Source organism: Anguilla anguilla, chromosome 9, assembly GCF_013347855.1.
Source record: "Anguilla anguilla isolate fAngAng1 chromosome 9, fAngAng1.pri, whole genome shotgun sequence".
In the NCBI taxonomy this organism is placed as follows: Eukaryota; Metazoa; Chordata; class Actinopteri; order Anguilliformes; family Anguillidae; genus Anguilla; species Anguilla anguilla.
This window is the reverse complement of record NC_049209.1, coordinates 9,775,834-9,797,957: the sequence shown is the minus strand read 5'-3', so window position 1 is coordinate 9,797,957 and position 22,124 is coordinate 9,775,834. Positions and strand designations below refer to the sequence as shown.

General features: G+C 41.2%; 1 pseudogene; it reads right to left on the bottom strand.

Annotated features, from left to right (window-relative positions):
• Positions 1 to 4,812: 4,812 nt before the first annotated feature.
• On the bottom strand, positions 4,813 to 16,401 carry LOC118234891 (annotated as a pseudogene).
• Between the last annotated feature and the right edge of the window lie 5,723 nt (positions 16,402 to 22,124).

Sequence of the window (22,124 nt, the reverse complement as noted above, 5' to 3'; positions counted from 1 at the left end):
ACACAAACAAGCAAACCTGAGGAGACAAATCTACTTGGACAAATACTTCAACAAACATCTTTGCATTGAAGCATTGCTAATCTGTGACACTTAATCAATGGTGTCTTCCACCAGAAGTACTTCTAAAGAAGTACTTCTGATGGAATGTTGGGATATTAAGTTAAAATGAGTTAAAATGTTCTTTTTTATTTTTTTTGGTGGGGGGGGGGGGGGGTATTTTTGTCATCTTCATATGCAAGTTTGATCAGCCATGGTTTATAAATATTCAGAGAAACTCATGAAAATCGTCTTGAACTGCTTGTTTTATGCCATCGACTGGCCCACACTGCGAGATAACAGCAGCCTGTTTGACTGCTGTTGCAACTGCTGCAGTGTTTTGTTGATCAGGTTGACTGCTGCTTTTCTGATTTTGTGCTTCTGGAGAGCAGATCTGAGTACTGCAGGCATGGACAGACGGTTGTGTTCCTTCTGTTTCGCACAAGGCCATTGCTGCCACAAGTCAGATGTTCTCAACTTCAGTGTATTGTCCCATTCTGGTTACTTTTTTGTGCTCGGTTTACCACTTTGTTCTGCTGCATGGGTTTTGTGTTTCGATTTGGTAAAGATTATCCTACTTTAACCAACCTTATTTTGCAAATTCTATCCATCCATCCATCTATCCATTATCTATACCCACTTATCCTGGGCAGGGTCACAGGGTGTGCTGGAGCCTATCCCAGCATGCATTGGGCGAGAGGCAGGAATACATCCTGGACAGGCCGCCAATCTATCGCAGGGTACACACACCATAGACTCACACACTCATGCCTACGGTCAATTTAGAGTATCCAATTAACCTACCTGCATGTCTTTTGACTGTGGGAGTTACACGGATTACCTGGAGAAAACCCACGCAAACACGGGGAGAACATGCAAACTCTACACTGAAAGGCCCAGGCCGGATTCAAACCCAGTGCTACCCACTGCCCCACCATGCTGCCCTTGAAAATTCTAGCTTTCTCCTAAAAACTTGTAATTGAGGCTCCATGTAGATATTTGTCACATTATATGGCAACGGAAGGGTATATTCATGGACTTTATTAACAGAAAATTGCTATTGTGTGCATTTTAATGTGGATGTAGGAGCTCATTTGGTTGGGGTGGAATGTTGCTGAAGGCACTGTTGCAAAGCAGATGGAAAGACAGAGGACCTGTTAGCCTGTTCAGTGTCTGATGCTGTCAGGTTTGCAAAGCTGTACTCAGTGTATATTTTAGTGGACTGAGTTGTTTGAAAGGATTCCAGAGACAGTATTTACCGTAATCCTCAGTGGCTCCAATGTGATGGGGTATAAGTGTGTCTCTGTGCTAATTATGCTCATGGAGGTCAGGTATATTACACATAGCCTTGCAGGTCCTCAAAGAAATTACTGCCACTGGAATGGCAGAAAAATATGCTTCATTGGTGGTGCCTTTAATTTTTAGCAGAGCTGTCAATCTGCTGATTTTTGGTGGGTTTCTGCATTTGATTAATTGAACTCAATTATTGGCTGCTGAAACATTTTAACTTTGTGGGTCCCCACAGTAAGAACCTCCTGCCATGTAGAATGGAGGTCAAATGTCAGGAAGCATGGGTGGCCAGGGACCCTGTGCCCATGGATTTCTGCACAACTGACCAGCTGACCATGTAGTCATGCAAGGGACTGTGCAGGATAGTGCATGCCTCCGTGCGAGGGACCGCAAGGGGGAAAGACAGGCCGCGTGGCAGACTGCAGGGGAGTAGGACAGGCTGTGTGGCAGACTACAGGGGGGTAGGGCAGCCATGTGGCAGACTGCAGGGGGGTAGGACAAGCTATGTAGTTATTTTCAGAGGGGGTGCAGATGGAGGTAGGTGTAGGTTGAGGAGGGAAAAGAAAGTAGAGAACACTTTTTCATGCACCACACAGAGGTACTTCCTCAAAGCTAGACCTTGCGGTAGGGTATCTCAAATAACACAGAAATGACCAAGCATCTCGTCCCTGTCGGTATACTGAGGCTAACTACCTGTAGGATGGGATTTTTCAGTTGACATTGGTCTGCTATTATATTGTGTGTGTGTGTGTGTGTGTGTGTGTGTGTGAGTGTGAGTGAGGGAGAGAAGAATGAGAGAGAGATGCACATGTTATGTGCCTGCATTGTGAGGCCTTTGTCTGTTCTTTATTCGTCCAGGAGGACTGCAGACTGTGGAGCATCTGCAGATGTTCCTGTATGGCACAGGTATGCCTGTATATATGCTGCACGTTAGATGGGAGCCCATCCCTTTCACACCGCTCCAGCTGCCTCTGCAGGCATGTTTACAGTACGGGGTTGTGATTTGTTCAAAAAGTGTTCTGTCCAGACTTTTTAATAGTGAGAAATGGATGGACAAGGCTTAACATCCAGATAGTTCTATTTTCTTTCATTTACACTGTGCAATACGGTTAGTGGTCATATTGTAGGCTATACAACACCAAAAGAGTGCCACTATTTCAAATGGAATTTAGGTAATTTAGAAATTGTTTAAATGTTCTGAGGTTGACTGTAAGTAGTTTAGCCCGGTTTAACTGTTTGTGGAACTCTCACATACATTTGATTACCCTTCTTTCATTCTGAGTACCAATATTATATGTAGCACAACATCTCTGGGATTGAGATGCAACTCACCTTCTCCTTCAGCATTTTCAGTGCCACTTAAAGTTTGTTGCGGTGGGTTTCACTGCAGTCAATTTCACATTTTGTCATGTGGCTTCAGTGTGAAGAGAGCACTGTCTGTCACTACTCATTCTGCTCAGGCAACACCCCTCTCCCTCCTCTCCATCCCCCAGACAATAGGAGGCTTCTGATCTGGCTTTCTATACCACATGCCCGGGCATCCCTTCAGTGGCAGGATGTTCTCTCTCTCTCCAGCTAACTGGAGACAGTGTGGTCTGTTCGGCTCCAGGGATATGCTTACAAGGAGCCTGTTTACTTTCACCTGCACTTGGCACCTGTCAGCACTGATAGATACAATTCTCTGATCTCCTGGGGGAACTGACCTTGTTATCTTTGCCCTGGGAGATTTGATCAGACATATAGAGGAGCCTAGAGGGCCTTGAAAGTTTTCTTTACTTACTGTGTCAGCAGTGCCCGTCCCTTGAACTGAAGTCTACAATCTAAATTTTGCACATTAAATAGTTTTGTGGTGCCCAGGCGTTGTTTGCTATCTGGAAGGCTAATATGCCATTCCTGTTCAGCAAGGAGACATGCTATTCTCTGGCCTTCCAACAGAAATAAAATAAATTCTGACAAGCATTTACTTTTATGCCATGCCAAATTCATTTAAACTTGCGTAATTTATAACTGAGGCAGTGAGTCATAGGCGTATCCAGTTAAGTAGGTAGTGGGTTGAGAAGAACATAGTAAAATAACACTAAACTGCTCAATACACCCCATTATTGGATGTGTTTTGGACATTTAATAGACAACATTGTCCATACTGTATAACTCAGTTGTGAATCCTGAATGTGACTACATTTTTTTTAAAGTGCAGTTGTCCTGGTTCTGCAATTTTTTAAATGTGCGGAACCACATGTTTATTATTTACTTTTATTTTGTGCTGAGGAGAGAAAAAAGCAGTATGTTATGTAGGTACAGAAGCACTGTGTGGTAAAGGCTCAGTTTGAAAGAAGGTATCTGCACTCCCAATACACCAAGTTCAAGAAAACATATCAATATTATTATTTCGTTTGTTGTACCGAGAGAGAGAGATAGCGATAGAGAGAGAGAGAGACAGAGAGAGAGAGAGAGAAACCGAAAGAGAGAGAGAGAGAGAGAGAGACCGAAAGAGAGAGAGATAGAGACCGAGAGACCGAGACCAGAGAGTCTAGGGGCAGGGTGTTTCAGACTGAGCCCAGGAGCAGTGACATGGAGTTTCAGATAGGTTCAAGAGGTAACATCAATTGTGGAGCATGTGTGGAGCATGTGATTGGTTAGCATGCTCCCTGTGTCTTGGCCTGTAGCTGCATGTACAGTCGGATTTGTTAAGTCTAAAGACACACTTAAATGTATGTATACAAACTTTCGTGACGTTCTTAGAATTAATTATCAGTTGCATTATCACTACTTGTAACCCAACTTGATCTTTGCCTTGAGTTCATGTTCTACAGTCCTTGGTTTAAGACTTGCTGAAATGACTTTGCAGTTGCTCCAATTAATCCAATTAATTAATTAATTAATATTCTTTATCCTCTTTCTCCTAGCCGTCATTAATGGTTTTCTTCCTGATTTGTTAAGAATTCTCTAAATTCTTCATGTCTTATCCCCGTTTGTAGTCTGGGACTATGTTAACCTTAGGCTTCATCTGTAAGTGTGCATGGTTGGGTAAATGTGTGTCTTTTCTTTTTTCTTTACATTAACATCTGCATGTACAGATGTGGTTAGCATAATACATTTATGCTTTTGTTGTGAAGCGTTGCCTGCAAAGGTAGTTTGAGTAGTTGAAACCGTGAGCAGGTCTACTGACTGAATGTGCCGAGCAAAGGGCAGGTACTCTGCTCTCTGGGGCCGTGGGACAGGGATGTTCAGGACAGCTCCGTCCCGTATGATGTTGGCTAAATTTAGCCAGCCTTTAGCAGACGTCTGTGTGTTTGGGGCTCCGTGCGTTGTTTGTTGCATGCCTATGTCAAAACTGCAGGCCAGACCGGAGTGAAAGGCTCGTAATATCCAGAATATATCCAATTACAGTTCAGTTTTGTTTACTCCCCCTCTGCTCGATTCCCTTAAAGTACATAAATTGCAGAAAGTTTTCTTCAAATCAAGCAAAAGCACAGGAGGCTGAAACATGATAAAATAGTTTTGTTTTTTTTCCTGCTTACAACACAGTACTGTATAAAAAGCAATGTCTCACATACATTTTATGAGTAAAAATACTTACGAAAACAAAATACACTACGCAATATCTGGGCTTCATTTTCATATGCTGTCTACAGCTGAATGTTGTTCTTCAGACTTTTGGACAAAACCGCCATACATGCAAATCAACAGTCTGACAGTTCCAGCAAATACAAATCAACAATAACAAATGTTTTATGTCTTGTCCTTCTATTATAACATAAAATACACACTTGATAAAATAAATTGACATGCTCTCAAGTACAGTGAAGTGTAATTAAATCCTGTTTGTGCTATTTTGGAAGTTTTGAAAGTTTATAGACTTCTTTAGCTGACAATCCATGTGTATTATGCTGTGGAGTTTGTTTGGAGCAAACAAAAAATCTGATTTGAACTAAAAGTGGTTGAATGTTCATCATGATAATAAGTTTAGTTACTGGCTGGTGTGAGTTTCTCAGTTTGGTTCATTATCAAGAATTTCATTGTTTGAGATGTCTAAGAAAGCATTTGTTTTAATTAGCTTTCTGCCAGGATGTAATGATTTCTTAATTAAGCTGAAGCTGAAAAATTGGTCATTTGTGGTTTACAGTTAAAATAATTGGTGGAAAAATAAAGCTTATATTAATACAATAGGGAAGGTAAATGCAGAGATTAATGCATCTAGTGGCGGCAGTGTAGTATAAAGGAACTGGTGACCTAAAGGTAACAGGGTAGGACACTGCCATTGTACCCTTGAGCAAGGTACGTAACCTGCATTGCTTCAGTATATATATCCAGCTGTATAAATGGATGCAATGTAAATGCTATGTAAAAGTTGTGTACGTCGCTCTGGATAAGAGCGTCTGCTGAATGCCTGTAATGTAATGTAATGAATCTGTAATCCCTTGAGCTTGTACAGAGAAATGTCCAGTCAAAGCTGAGCTTTGTGTTCCAATTTCATCATGTTTCTGTTCTCTTTCACTTAAAGACAAGATTCACAGGTGCTGATAACAGCTTATCACAAAAAAGCCAAGTGGTTTATTAGTTACAGTCTCATGACAAGGGGGAGCCTTATTGGGTAAAACAATCCTTATTGTTCATTTCCTATAGTTCATTTCTTAACCTCAATAAGGTTAAGATTTTATGCGCTAAGTAGTGTAGTAACCTCTGCCCCCAATTTCCAAAGAATGAGGTCCACTGGGAATCATGGGATGGAGGGAATCCTATGGTGAGTTGCATTTCCTCACAAGGGCCTGCGATGAAAACGTCTGTGTCCACAAGCCTGTCCACACCGCTGATTGTGGAAAAGCAGGGCTGTGTTATGGGTGAGCTTAGCTGTGTGTCAGTCATCCCCTCTAGCTCTCAGTGGTGTCTGGCTTAGGAAGAGCTGTACTTCTGGCTGGAGTGAGAGCTTGTCGGTCCAGGCTGTTCTCATAGCAGTAGCCTTTCCAGCAGATCCCTGAGGCCCTCTCATCAGCATTAATGATGTTCCTCGCAGATCTCTGACACCAGCAGCACAAGCAGGACTAGGCCGGGAGGCAAAAAGTTTAAATTCAGCAGACACAAGTGATATGAGCTCACAACTAGGAGACATTAAGATAAATACCATACTGTTACATGAAATGCACAATAACAAAATGTTGTTTACTGTGTGGTAAAGATTATCAGGACATATTAGACCCTTTCAGCTCCTGGGTCATCATAGTACATACAGTATATGGATGATAGTTTAAGGGTTTAATTTAAGCTATGATTTGAGAGGTCGGGGCATTTGGTATGAGCTGACTGTTAAAGGTAAGGAAGTTCTTATGTATTTGACTTTTTCTAGACAATTGAAACCATATTGTTACCTGGAAACAATTCTTGAATTTCTTGCTAACAAAGTAGAGTGCCACAGGATTGATGCAGGAGTTGAGGGAGGCCATGTTGATACCGATGTAATCCATGACCAGCAGAAAACTGATGTGGAGTTTGGCAGGGAGAGGTCATGGAGACACGAGAAACAGTTGGGTGAGAGAGAACAGGTTACTGACACACAGTTACGGCAGTCAGAGCAGGTCTTCTGGGATGCGGGTGCTATGCAAAAGAGGGAGAATCCCAGAAACGCTCTAGCCTCACCTGAGTAGCTCACATCGGTTGGGGTCATTCTGGTCATATATGGTCTTCTTCAAGATGCGACTGAGGTGAAGTGGCAGCCAGCATAGGGCAAAGATCACCACCAGGCAAAATACACTTTTGGCCACCTCTCTACGCTGGTTAAAAGAAAGGAAATCAGACGTTAAAGCAGAAACCAGCTTAAGATTGTCTAGTTTTTTTTATTTTCTGGGTAATTCCAGAGCGTTCTTAGTGTTTGCTTCATCATGAAGCTCTTAATTATATGTTCATGAAAAAAGCTGCCAAGACTTCAAACACTGAACCAAACATTGATCTTATCAGATCTTCTCATGACTCAACCCCGCTATGGAGTCTTGAGTCTGTCTTGGCAACCTTTTGGATCTTTGTTGACTTCCTGTAAAATAGTCAGTGATCCTAAATGGGAACTGCTGTTAAAATATTTTGTTGCGTTTAAACACTGTTTACAAATTTGTTGAAAAGAATGTCCTTATCTGAGAGACATCTGGTGTTTTTGCAGCCAAAGCCTCTTCCAATGGGTAATGTTTAACCCTTATTTTTAAGGACTTCTAAGATGAACAGTGCTTTTCTCTGTGACCTGGCTTCTGCTTTGACAATTGAGAACTCTTTAAATTTCACAAAGAAAATTCCCCTTTCATTTTTTGAATACACAATTTCCTTGACATTGCCTGTGTGTATATCAAAACCATTTATCACATGCACGTTTTTGTGCCTATAATGGAGGGGGTTACCAAATGGTGTGGAGGGTTAACCACTCTGTCAACTTTATTACTTAATATCGTCTTAACCTTTCATTTCATGATCTCAGAATGTTTAACAGTGAAGGAGTGTGAAATAATGTGTAGCCGCCACCTGGCTGATGCACGTCTGCCATTTTGTAACAAAACCCTTGCCGCAGTTCAGCTGAGGTGAAGAGGGAAGGAATTAACAAGCAATCTAAACTGGGGAAAATTAGGAGACAGATTGAGGACTTATGCCAGGGCACTGGGAACTCCCACAATACTTTGCAACTACAGCACAGTGTCTCCTCAGTGTACCGGGGTATTGGGGTGTATTTGGTCACAGGAAAGTCCACCCCCTAATTTATTCGTTAACAGTACCACGTTTTAGCCAAGGAACACCCATTGAGACTTGATCTCTTTTCTAATGTTCCACTACATTACATTACATTACAGGCATTTAGCAGACGCTCTTATCCAGAGCGACTTACACAACTTTTTTACACAGCATTTTACATTGTATCCATTTATACAGCTGGATATATACTGAAGCAATTTCGGTTAAGTACCTTGCTCAAGGGTACAACGGCAGTGTCCTACCCGGGAATTGAACCTGCGACCTTTCGGTTATAAGTCCAGTTCCTTACCCACTGTGCTACACTCCTAAAACCACTAGCAGAACTAGTAGCCTCACCAAGTCCACACTTGCTTGGCATCTGCCATTCAGCAGAAGGATACATGCGGATATGGCTGCTGGCTGTAGTTAAAAACATGAGCATCTCTAAACGTACCACTACTCTTTAATCTTCCGGAGTGTAGCTTAAGGCTATATTTTCTCCTTTGAGAAGCTTCTATGGGTTTACTAGTTTATCATGGAAAATTTTATATAATTCTCATCAGAAGTTCAAAACAGACTGCTCAGCTTCACTATGTGCACTAGAGAGGAGGGTTACCTGCTTCATGTGGTCATTGAGGGCCATGCGCATCCCTTTAGTGTGGTTCAGCATCTTACAGGACATCAGGGTATAGAAGACACCCGTGCATGCCAGGGGCAGGCAGAAATAGAACCCCAACAGCCACCAGTCCTTCGCACTCTGGTAAAACTACAATGAGACATGGAGCAGCGTCCAGCTTTCACAGGGGAATCACTCTGTATGCAATGAACACATTTAACCAGGAGGCAAAACTGAGGAGAAAATTAATTTTCCAGAATTATTGGCATCTTAATTAATATGAACTAAAATACTGGATAAAATTCACTTAAATGTTTATCAAATGTTATATATGTTCTACAAAATAATACAATTATATTATCTTATTGTGATATCATTGTGCAGATAATGAATAATAACGCAAAATCATTATTATTCTAAAAACAAAAATTTTGCTTTGAACTTTGTGGACCCTCCCTTTGCCAAGATAGAAGCACCGAGTCTGTTGAAATGTTGAAACAAGTGTAATTATGTTACTCTTAGCCATTATTTCCTTGACCTCTGCTTCCCTTGAGCTTGTAAAAAGTCTCAATTCATTTTTTATTTTTGTTGACGTAATCTTCAAACATTTTCAAGATTGTTTAAGCATGTTTACAGACACAAGTCTGCCCTGTTGAATTGCATGATGTGAAGAAATTAGAGATCGTCTGCCTTGTGAGCATAATCCAGAAATAGATCTGATTTGTTTTATCCAGACTCAGCCTCGACAGAGATTTTAAAGGCAACCTTTGTAAATCTTAATTGAGGTCATTTGTGCACGGACATGATGCACCCACACAACTCTGGTTTGTGCTAATTTCTTGCTATTTGGGGAGGGTGCAGATTGGGCTTGTACCTTCATAAAGGGTGTGCTCTGGTGGGGGTGCAGCAGACAGATGCGCAGCTTGCTCCCGTGGTAGGACATCTCTATCATGTCGAAAGCCAGGGCCTCAGGTACAGCCAGAGCCACAGCCAAAGTCCAGATCACAGTCACCTCTACTGCCTTCCTCAGGGGAATACCAGTGCCTTTCACTCGACTCCATGACATCACAGCACGGTACCTGGAGTGGGGAATGGATGGCAGCTCAGAACAAATCGGCAACCTCAAGTGTGAAACATGGTTTTTTTTGGGGTTTTTTTTAAATTCACCGAACCCGGAGGCGTGTATGTCCAATTCCGACTTCAATGTAGAATGTCTAACATTGCTTGGCAAAGCCCAAAAGTTATAGCAACTTTCCATATCCTGGGCTGTGACTTGCACCATAAGCCTGGCCTACGCAGGCTGGCAGTGTAGGGGCAAATCGCAGACAGCACTGCCACCAAAATTGCAATGTGCTGCATCAAAATTGTACTGCACTGCTTGATCTTCACTGACACACCACCAACAGTGCCTCTCCTCCCACTTCGAGAGAATTCAAAAAGTATCTGTGATACTTAAAATGGATTTGCATATATAATGATATATAAAGTCCAGTGAGTACATTCCAATTATTGTGACACTAGTCTTGTGGGGTAGTAGTCACCTTTTAATATGTTGGTTTCTTTGCTTACCGGTCAATGCTGAGGGCACACAGGCTGAGCACTGTAATGCCCACAGAGGCCTTCTGGATTAAGGGCACCAGTTTGCAGATGTACACACCAAATGGCCAGTCCTGTGCCCACAGCTGGGTTGAACAGAAATTGGGGATCAGAGCAATGCTAGCGTTTTCAAGCCAAGCACATTAATAGTCAGGATGAGGAGTCTATATTTACATATATCTTTGTTGCATGCAAAAATTTGTATAATTTTACAACCAATAAAACAGATTCTAATAAACGAATAACAGCACAATGTATTTAGAGGGAGTATAGACGTATGGGTTTCAAACCACTAGAATGTGGACTACATTAGGCCTGGTTGGGGTGCTCCTGATCTCATAGACTCTCACAGACCTGTTTCGGTTCTAATACAGTTTCCTACCTAAATAAAAGATTTAGTTTTGAATTTAAAGCTGCGTGCAGTGACACTTTCTATACAGGCTACTTTACAGAGGCTGTGTAAGACCAACTGGGTCCCCAAGGACACTGAGAACTTTTGTAGTTTTTGGATAGGTTACCCAGCAGTGTTTAGAATCAGGGTTGTGCTGTACACTAATGGATAGATATGTCTTAAACATTTTGGTGAATAATATACCTGAATAAATAAAAGCCAGATTCAATATATTACAAATTGTTTTCCTATCCCCTGTCTTAGTTACTCGTCAGTGAATTTATGTGGCAGTATATCCTTTGAAATGTTAAGATTTATAACTCTATGCAAGCATGGTTGTGCAGCTCTGTGAGGATGTCCACATCTGGTCGCTCTTTGCATCACATGTCTGTCCCCTGCTGCTTTGTGGAGCTTGAACAGCCACAGAGATATCAAGTGAAGTTTGTAGGCCTAGCTGTTTACCAAACGGATACACTAATTTTTGTCCCTGTGGCTTTATTACTGCAGAGGATGGGGCTCTGTCATCAAGATAAATGGGACTGGAGATTCGGGGATGTGCAGGACCAGCACGTTTAACCCAAGAATTTGGGCCAGAAAAATAGCAGTGATCCAGTAAAGATGGGTATGAACCTGGACAAGGTTGAAGTGTGACTTTATTGGTAGTATGAAATGAACACTGGATACTCTGCAGGTGTGCACCAACTAGCTGAAGACTCTTGTACAGTCCTGAGGAATGGTTGATTAGCCTACTTGTTTTTTCTTACATTATTCAGGAAATGAGGCAATCAGAAATCCATTTATTATAGCAACAGCTCTGGTGTAGGGTTTATGAAAATCAAAGAAAACTATTTTTCATGTGGTTTTCACAAATAGCCATCTATCTTTAAAGACTCTTAGTGTTCACAAATCATTATTGGCGAGTCCAAGTCAAGTCTAAAGTCATTTAAGGGTGAGTTTCAGTTTGAGTCTGAAGTCCGTGAGTGATTTAAGTATAACTCGAGTATGAATCGCCAACTCGAGTGCCCATCTCAGCTATCAAGCTGCCGAGATATTTCTTTCCTTAAGCTGTTAATAGTACTGTGGCAGTTTCTAGTAATACTAGTAATATTGCAGCTGTTTATGGCCAAATTAACCCTCATGCTCCTGGTGCAGCTCTACAAATCTATCATCTTCTTCCAATTGGCATCTATTTTTAGCTTAGCTTTGCTCTCACTGCTTTTTGCCATGGTTACACCAGAAACATAACTTAAAGGAAATGTTAGTTTTGAATGTGTATTTTTTGCCAGCTGTTGGCATTCCCTTGCAGCTTGTGAAACTGCTATACATCCACACATAGTTTGTAAAGTGCACACAACAGTCCCTAGGACCACACACACTCCACTCTGTTGCACTGTGTGTGCCTCAGCTGCAGCCAACCCCTGCACTGGATATGGGCTCACCTTGACGACATTGATGGGGATGGCAAAGAGGATGTACAGCAGGTCCCCCAGGGCCAGGCTGGCTATCAGCACGTTGGGACTGTTCCTCATGCACTTGTTCTTATAGATGATACGCAGCAAGGTTGAGTTACCAATGATGCCCACTATGAAGATCACACAGGACACCACCGTGTTGACGTACTTGAAGGCCTGCTTGATCTCAGTAGGCTTGATGCACATGGGTGGGAAGAGTGCCTGTGGAGGTACAGATCTGGCTGGAAGGGCTGGGTGAGAAGACTGGTTTGCTGCTTGGACCACCCACTCACCCCCCTGGCTGGCCTGTTCCTCGCTGGGGCTCTGTACTGTGGTACCCCACCCAAAGGGTGTGGTCTCTGCACTGGTCCCCAGGAACACCAGCAACACCACAGCCTTCATCCTCCAGCTGAGCATGAAGAGAGATTTGTAGAGAAGGGTTGCTGGCAGTCTGGACACACCTTTGTACTCACCTGTGAGCACACACAAACAGGTGTTGTACAGGTTAGTGTTTCCACATTGATTCGGTTTGAAAAAGAGATCTGAGCTATTCCCTCATGATGCAGTCAGTTATGAGTGCAAATTATTCAGTGTGTAATGTAGCCAAGGTGTTGATTTTATTTGCTCAATAGTCTCTCCATCAGTTGCATAAAACTGATAACTTACTGTCAAAGACCCTATTTCAGACTAATGAAAAATGTCCTTTAATACATGCTGTAGTGATTGTAGAGTATCAGGTAGCTGTGACTTTGTCCATTTTGGACATCAAGTTGGTTGGGGTAATTTTATGCAAGTTCTGAGCATTTATGCAACTTTGAGTATTGTAACATTTCTGTTAAAAATTAGCCTGGTCTGAAGGTCACGTGTTTTGTAGCTTTAAACCATAAAAAGTTCTCCCACATTGGTTTTATCCTTTTAATATTTGCTTTAAAGGGTCCTCACTGTCTACTTGGCATGATACAGAAGCAGATTGTTTAATTTTATCATCAGGATTCATAGAACTATGACAGAAGAACAGCAGTGTTCTCTGTTCCTCCTTCTTCATTAGATGTGCAACCCTAACTCTTTGATTCTCTTTCTGTATTGGTCCACAAGAGTTTGAAGTCCTTGATGAATGCCCATTGCTCCATTACACAAGTGCACGCTGGCCTGCCCTTGGGTAGCAAGCATGTCAGAGGATTACTGCACTGATGAGAGTCATGAGATGATCATTGTTCTCCCTGGAGCCTTGGGGGAACTGAGGGGGTAGGAGAACTCAGCAGTCACAAGTTTGCTAGTGTATAAATGGGATGAATGTCCAGTGCTAGAACATCTGTGGAGTTCAGCCTGCCGGGCATTCACCATAATTTTTAACAGACAAGAGTTGCTTGGCCAAAAGATCCCAGTGATTAGACACAATGAGGAGAGACACGAAGAAGGCTGGGGCCTGTTCCTTTCATCTCCTTGACTGCAGTGCTAATGATATTACTCCATTCATCTACCACATATACCCCGCAGTCCCGCACTCATCAAAACCAAACAGGAAGAGTCCCAGTGGGCATTCCACATGACATTCCACATTTCACACTGTGGACAATATTATCAGACATCGCTTGGTTACCTTTGGGTCCTGCAGCTCTCTTTCATCGCCAGTCTACCCCAGACACCTCCCTCTCACTATGAATCTACCCCAAGCTCTCCCCTCTCAGCTTCACTCTACTGCATATGCAGAAAGCCACAACTAAGTAGAAGTATAGTATAGTATATCTTGCTTTGACATGGATATGATTATATCATAACATAGAGTTTATACTAGATTAAAGTTAATTCCCTGATGGTTATGTGAAGTCAGTGTATGTGTGAGGGTGCTGTTTTGATGCTTTAAGGATAACATTTAATTGACAAACAATTTATGGCATCAATTTAAGTAGACAGATGTTTTACTTTAGCAACTTTAAAGTTCCTAAACTAAGTTTTAGTTACTTCAGGTCGCATTTATTTTTATAGCATTATCACAAGTTGGAAATAAATTTTAAGATTAATTTTAACAAGAACACTGTTATAAATGAGGCCCCAGGTGTATGGCCTTTGTCACAACCTGAGTTGGTCATGGAATGATCATAAAAGCCATGTGGCCAAGGTTTTAAGGCACAGCATAACTGGCTGGAGTGCTTTTTGCCTGAATTGCACTCAATTTTGTGCTGTCAAACTGATGCTGACAGAGACTGGGTGGATTCGGACTCAACTGAACCCTTTCTCACAGGGCTGTCTATGACAATGGCAATAAGCACAGGCAAGGAGCCATGACCTCTGTCAAAAGTTGAGTTGTGGAGCAGACAGGACAGAGATGGTCAGTGTGCTAGGGCTAATGGTAGCATGGGAAATCCATCACTGCCCCCCCTCCCACCCTCCTTCTAGGACTGAGTCAAACTTCCTTGAATGACGTGATTGTTTTCACAGTTTCAGGATTGACAGCATAAGGGTTCAGTGCAGTTCAGTGCAGAAGGGCAAAATCCTGAAAAAACTCTGTCAAAAAGGCAACTCAACAACACACACTGCATAGCACATATAAAATGTAATCATTTGGACCCATCTTAACAAATGGCTTGATTGGCATTAAATGTATTGATATCAAAATGAGGCCAATATAACAAACAAAATTGGCTTTCTTGGCTCACACAAATTAAACAAGCTCTGTTCCAAAGCTATGCATCCCAGTGTTTCATGTTACTTGGCCCTGTGTTTTTTCAATACATACAGATAGAAATTACAAATATTTCAGTCTAGGCCTTTTTGATAAATAACCAGTTGTTAAATTACCAAGTAATAGCTCTCGTAAGTATAAATGTAAGGATTTCAAACAAGGGTTTTTGTTTTTCTACAATAAAGATTCTACAAAAACTAGTGTATATTTTTCTCCTGTTCGAAGCTTGACAGGAGCGTTTCTTAACTGAACTTCTTTTTGTCTTGGTCTAATTAGTTTATTTAAATTGTTCTTACTTCTATAAATAAAATAAGCATGAAAGGACTGCTCTTCACTCATTTGACATCATTTTATTATTCAACTTAAGAGTTTATTGTCATACATGTACACACTATAAGTCAGTATGTTACGTGGTTGTGGCATCTGAAGACTGCTTAGCCATGTAACGGCACAGCTCGGCTGCTGGCCGTTTCAGGAAAACTGGACCCTTAAAGACTATAAAACGGAAAATTCACTACTCCAAAAACACAGGCGAAATGACAACCAGAGCTTTTTCTTTCCAAAGGTCCTATCCTAATACTATACTATCCTAGTGCCTGATGACTAGTTAAAGTGGGTTGGAGTAATTTCACACAAACAGCCCGTGACATTTAGTATGAAATTTGTTTTTCCCACTTTCATTCCCTTTTGCATTCTATTCTTTTATATTGTAGCTATGGCATACATTTCTTTACGCATTTCTTTTTTAATTACCAAACATTCAATTTGACAAGCGTGACCTATGCGTGTAGACTTATTGCCCTGCTTTCAAAAAAAAAAAAGGTCTAACGTTATACACATGGCTCAGGCATAGCCTGTCCACAGTTCAAAGAGTAAATAAAATACCATATCAAGGATGTCTACCTTTCTATGACCATGAGTAACTAATCGGTTTATCCTCGTTTTAGGTAGGCTAAGTTACTCTTGTGACTCAAGAGCTACTCTACGTAGCCTACGCATAATTCGCGGTCTCAAAATGTAAGTGCAAGAAACAACATTAGGAAAAGTGTCCTGGTATATATCTTCACTTTCACTGTTGCCCACCTGCACCTCGGTGTAAGGTGTCAGCGCATCCGTGGTGATAGCAGTCTTGTATTTATTTCTACACATTGCGAATTATTCGAGTCGGCGTTCAACAATTTGTAACCCTTGAATAAATATTATAAAGATGCTGTTTTATATAGGCATGCGTTATGCACTAGGCTACTGTGCAGAGCGGCAGTTTCTCACAGCATTCCGCGTAGCGTAGGTGCGAAAACTTTGAATGGTAGGCTACCTTTTAAATATTACGGGACACATACCTTAGGAGCCGCTAGATTTGTATTTCAGAACAAAGTGCTCCCCTTTTATCTTCTGCCAGAGTAAACGCGTATTCCATTTCTATTAAATCCCGAGCGCATTCAATACAGGCCTACCGCAGTTTCACCAAGTCAGACTGTAATTGAACTTTTCTGTTTGGCACAGCCCCCCCCTTATGATCTGTTGGGTTCCTTCTTCTGCGTACCGTCGGCTGTTCTGACGAGGCAAGTGGACAATGTCAAGCTTTATATCAGTTTTGCAGCTCAGGATTCTTTCGGTGAGAACCAATGAGCACCACAGATACGTGGGAGGTTAAAGACGCACATTCAGAAAAACTATTGTAAAAGAGTCTGTCATTTTCACAACCATAAACAGGCGCTGCAACTGCAAGTAAACCAAATAACACTGCAGCCATTGGACATCCCTTCATAATTGTTTGGGAGCTTCTTTAAATGGTGCAGACCTACCATCCAGACCAAAGGCTCAGGACCTTCCATTTGACACTAACATAAAAGAAGAGAATCAGGATCGGTAGGCTCTTCCTCTCTCAACATCTTGGTCAGAGGAAGCAAAACCTGTCCATACAAACAAGGGCAAAATGAGACGTTACAGAGACAGAAGGAAAGGATACAAAACCACAAAGGTTATGTTAGAGTCTTTCTAACAGTGAAATAGCATTAGAATAATAAGAAGCATAAGGCAGGATTACATAATGGAAAGGATGAGAGCTCGCTTGAAGTTATGAGAAATCCTGACATCATATTATTCAACTGTCAGCCCATTCTTATACCTCAGAGAGAAGGGGCATGATTGTGTTTATAATCACCATATGAATAAACACGTGCAGCAGAATGCTGAGACGAATCAAAAGAAAAATCATGTGGAACCTCGTGACATTTAAGGGGGAAGCAGAAAATTATAAAATTAAGGATCCAATCGATAACACATTTCATAGAATATGTCCTTCCTGTGGGTACATCACACAGATAGTGTATTTACAGCAGCACAGCTGTGACTTATTGATTTATCTTTTGATGTAGACTGCAGCCTGACAGTTTTTAAGCATTTTAAGAAATAAAACAAATGTAAAAAATAAAACACACTTGCTTCCAGCTGGTAAGAATTTAGGGGCAGCTTTTTTTCAGAAGAGGGGAGAAAAGAAGCCTTTCTTCAGAGGCTGAGGGGCCAGAGGAGACTTCTACAACTGGCCTCCCAAATGAATTATCACTGGTTGTTAATCAGCTTTGTAAACAAGATGGCAGTTTATCAAGAGGCACCATTCCTGTCACACGTCATTGTGTGCTGTCCTGGACTGGAAATGGTGGACACTCGCTCGCATATGAACTTTAGTCTGAAGGAATGTGTAATGCACTAGTTCTGCTCTTACTGAAAGAACAGTGTAAAAGATTGATTGATTTAAATGTTTTTGTTTTTCTTCAGCAGCAGTAAGGGCTTACAATGTGATTGGGTATTCCGCACTGGAGAGTAAATGAAAATAAGGGATGAATAACAAAGAACCATTTAGAGCTGTTGGAACCATTTAGTATAGTGAAGGTGATACCAGTTAGCAATGTTGCATATTATATATGCTTTCAGAGCAGGCAGGGATCATGGAATGATTAATGTATTCCAGTAATAGACATATGTTTGTTTACTTACAAGGAAATGTGCGATTTTTTTAAACCTTTGGTAGAGCTAAAGTCAGTTAATATATGTGCATTTATTGAATAACAACCCAAAGTATTAACTTTTTTTTTCCATTTATACCTATAATAACACAAAAAGATGAGTTTTACTTTCAAAGATTTTGCAAATGGGCGGTGGGAGGGAGGTGGAGAGGTAGTTATATTGACCGAAATCTTATCTACCTTATGTTTTTTAAAACAACAGGTAGCCTAATGCCATTGGCTGGTAAGTAAAATAGGTACTAAAGCTGCAGAAATATGGTGAAGAAGAAGGCATTATGCTTGGATGTGTGGGGCCAAGTAAACATACTGGGGATAGGTTATTCCTTGCAAGAAATTGCAAAGAAGCTTAAGATTTCCAGGTGCAGTGTTCAGTACACACTCACAGGTAGTAATGTTAACAGGAGGAAAAGATCCAGAGGCAGTAGGCTGACATCTTGTGGCATTATTGTAGGTAGAAATTGAAAAGAAAATGTTTGTACTTTGGTTTGTTATTCATTATTTATGTGCATACAATATATTAACTGAATTCTTCTCTACCTAAAGTTTTTTTTTACTTTGTTAAATGGAATGGAACTACATGTAGACTAATACTTTTGGCCTGTACTGTATATGTACAAGATAAAGCAAGATAATAATGATTAACTATATGCTGATACTTCCTGGGCGAAGTTTCTTTCATATTATTGCCCCCCAAATTCCACTGCATTTGAAAAATCTCAGCTTTTATTTTTTATTTTTTTGAAGTATATGTATTTTTTTTTTTTTAATGAACTCTACTCTACTTTTTTAAAAGGCTGTTCTGAGAGGCGCATATTTTAAACTTTCATATGTAAAACACAACATACGGTGAGCTCCATAATGTTTGCGGGAAAGACATTTTTTCTTGATTGGCTCTGTACTTCACAAATTTTGATTTGTAATCAAACAAATCACACGTTGTTAATGTGCTGATTACAGGGCTGACTGCAAATCAGTTTTATTGTTGCCTTTCGATGGTCACAAAATAAAACGTGAAAAATGATTGTGGCATTCAGTACGCAGGAGAGGCGGATAGGTCTCGGCTGCGCCCGCTGGTGGAAAGAGCACACGCACCTGGGCTGTGTTAGCTAATCAGCCCAGGTGCTTAAGGTGTGCTGCTCTCCACAGTTCGGGGCCGAGACCGGGAGCTTACACAGAGAGCGCGTTTCTTTATTTGAGGTGCGTTTAATTTCAGTTTTGTTTCTTCTAACAAGACGGGGGGAAAGCTAACCGCCACTAAAAAGTCGGCGGTTAGCTTTGGCTAACCGCCGATCCTAGCTTTTGGCAGGATTCCTGTCTTCGCCAGGAATCCGTGAGGGTGAAGGTGTCCGTTTATTTAATTTCATATTTGTGTGAGTGCGCGCGGTCTCTCTCCATGCGACAGTCAACGGTGTTCCCCGGCATCTCCCTCCCAGGAGTATCACACTGGTGTATAACAATGATTAAATAATCAATGTGAGCCCTTTTCTTTCTTTCTAGTTGTGCTTTCTGCATTATCTTATTTGAGATGCAGCCCAAAGCATACATCTTTAATAAATGAGATGAATTAACTTTAGTTGTTTTTACATTTTATTTTCCTTAGACCATCTTACTTTTGCAATTAATCGTCTTGCTGTCGAAACCAAATATACTTAAGCATTTTGTCAAAAATGTTAGTCTATTGCTATTGTAACATGAGCTTCACTTTTCGTTTGTCACAAATTGAAAAATGTTAATGTCATTGGATATGGATAATGCTACTGGGATAATCACTCATACACACACTTGTAACCTCAACTGATTTGGGAAGGTTGGATTATGAGCAGATGCCTTCACTGAGTTTTTTTCAATTCAATTAAATTTTATTTGCACAGCACTGTTTACAGAGAACTATCCACAAAGATGATTTACAGAGTAGCAAGGCAAGAAACAGACCAAAGAGTGCAAACGCCAGGCCTGAACCCCCAAATATCAAGCACGAGGTAAAAAAAAAAAAAAAATTTTAAACTCCCAGTGGGGAGAGAACTTGAAAACATTGGTGAGAAAAAAATGCCCCAATTGGGGAATAAAGTCATGTGAGATAATGTCCTTACAGAATGCAACAGGAAAGTTTTGGCCGCTATCACAATTAGCAAAGGCTTGCCCACTTCAGTCCCAGTGCACCTCTATGGATTAGGCCACTTGAATGTGTCAGGAAATGTTCTGCATGATAATTCAAAGGCGGGTCTTTGGAGATCAGGAAATATGTGAGGCCCTTCTCAGATTCTCAGTGCTTTTGACCTCTACAAGTAATCCAGAGACATCTTCCTGACTAACCACTGACTGACCACTTTGGATAGGATTCAAGTTAAATGAAGAAAACAATCTTTCATGTCCACATGTGCCACAGAATTTGTAGCTGTGAGAGAAAATGTTCTGTATACTGGTTGGACTGCTGACAGAACTTGTGAAGGAACTGAGGTAAGCCTGGGAGAGTTGTGGCTCTGAGTGCAACAAGCAAGTATGAACTTGGTTTCCAGGGAGTGTGGAACCACATGTTTCTGTTTGCCAAGCCCTGCCAACCGCGCCTGTTTATTTCCACAGGCCGGACCTCCGATTTCTGTGTGCTCTTCACGGATGATGAGTTTTCATTTCTTGGGAATGTTGTCTTTGTGACTGAGCCACCGCAATGCCAGGCGGAAGCCTGGCTGCATCGCGAAGAAAGCAAATATTTAATGGTAAACCCCTCAGTGGGGAGCTGTCAGTGGCAGATCACGTCTTTGCTGATTTATCATGGTCACATGCTGGTGCTGCAAGTTCCACTCTCTCCGCTCTTCATATGCTTTATTGCCTTTTCTCAGAACTTAAGATTCAGCCCGTTGGAAAGGCTGAGAGTGAGCAGTGAGCAGGGAAGGAGACATATCAAGTCCTGCAGAACATTCAGATAATGCAGGTAGGAAACCAAGATGGTAAATGTAGGAAGATATACTGTACGAGTGAGCATGCATAACCTGCCGGAATGGCCTTTGCATTGGCAGAGCAAGCCCCTTGGGTGCGCCTTTCTGTGATGCCAGATGAGCAAAGTCCTTTATATGAATCCAACAACTGTCTGCTCTTCTGGAATTCCCCATTAGTGGACTGTAGTTGATGATCTGTACCAGGAACCAGATGTGAGTTGACCCAGTCTACGGGTCTGCAGAACCAGCTCTAGAATATTGGAAGGAGCAATCCTGGACCAGGGGGATTTTTCAGTGATTGTGGTTTGGGGAATCGCCGCTAGAACAATAGTTTTGAAACAGTTATTCATGCCCTCTGAATACCGCACAATTAAAATGTCTTTCAAAAAAATTAAGAACATATAAAAACCTGACTTGTATGGCCCATCCATGATTGTGGCCATAAATTCTCACATAAACCGTTTCCACAAAAGCAGGCTCTCTTTCTGTGCTGTGGGCTGGACAGAATTAACCTAATTTGTTCCAAACTGACCATACTGTTGTGCCAGAAGGGTTTCAGCCAAATTCTGATTGATTGAAAGGAAGTCTATTCAGTTCATTTTATTTAGAGAGTTCTTGAATGCTCTTCATTAGGCAGACATGCTCTGGAATGCTCATCAGTAAACAGACCTGTTCTGGAATGCTATTCATTAATCTGACATGCTCTGAAACACTGTTAAACAGGCATGCTTTGGAATGCCCTTCATTCAATAGACATTCTCTTGAACACAGTTTATTAATCCTTTATGTAAGATAAGAAATATATGTGATTAGAATGTTATTATCTAAGCATTCTAAGGCTGATGTAACAATTATGACTGGTAACTAAAAACAATAGAGGGTAATTCTGGGTCAATTCAACACACTTTTGGACCACATTGTCACAGATTTTTAATGAGATGAGCAATTGTTATTTGGTCTTATAAGGCTCACGTAGAACCAAAATTGCACAAATCTCAAATCATTATTCTGGGAGACATAGCTTAACAGAATTTGGGCTGATTAGCACGACTCCATGACTTTGGCTTGCCCTATCTACATTATCTCATACAGAAATGTCTCCTCCAACATTTTGAACATCTTGTCCACCTCTGTCTTTTATTTATATACTGTGTTCACCCTAAAATGAAAGGTGAGTGATAATAATCTTGAAAGTCGATCTGATGAAAAACCTATTTTTCAAAATGAATCCAGTTTTCAAAGTCAACAACACCCCCAGAATATTTGGTCCTGTTGTTTTTTTTTTTTTGTTTTTTTTTGTCTTCATGCTGTGCTATTTTCACTGTGAACATCATGCACATTTGCAAATGGGAACTTTGTGGCAGAACTTTGTCCGCCTCTCCTCAGAGCTGTTTCTG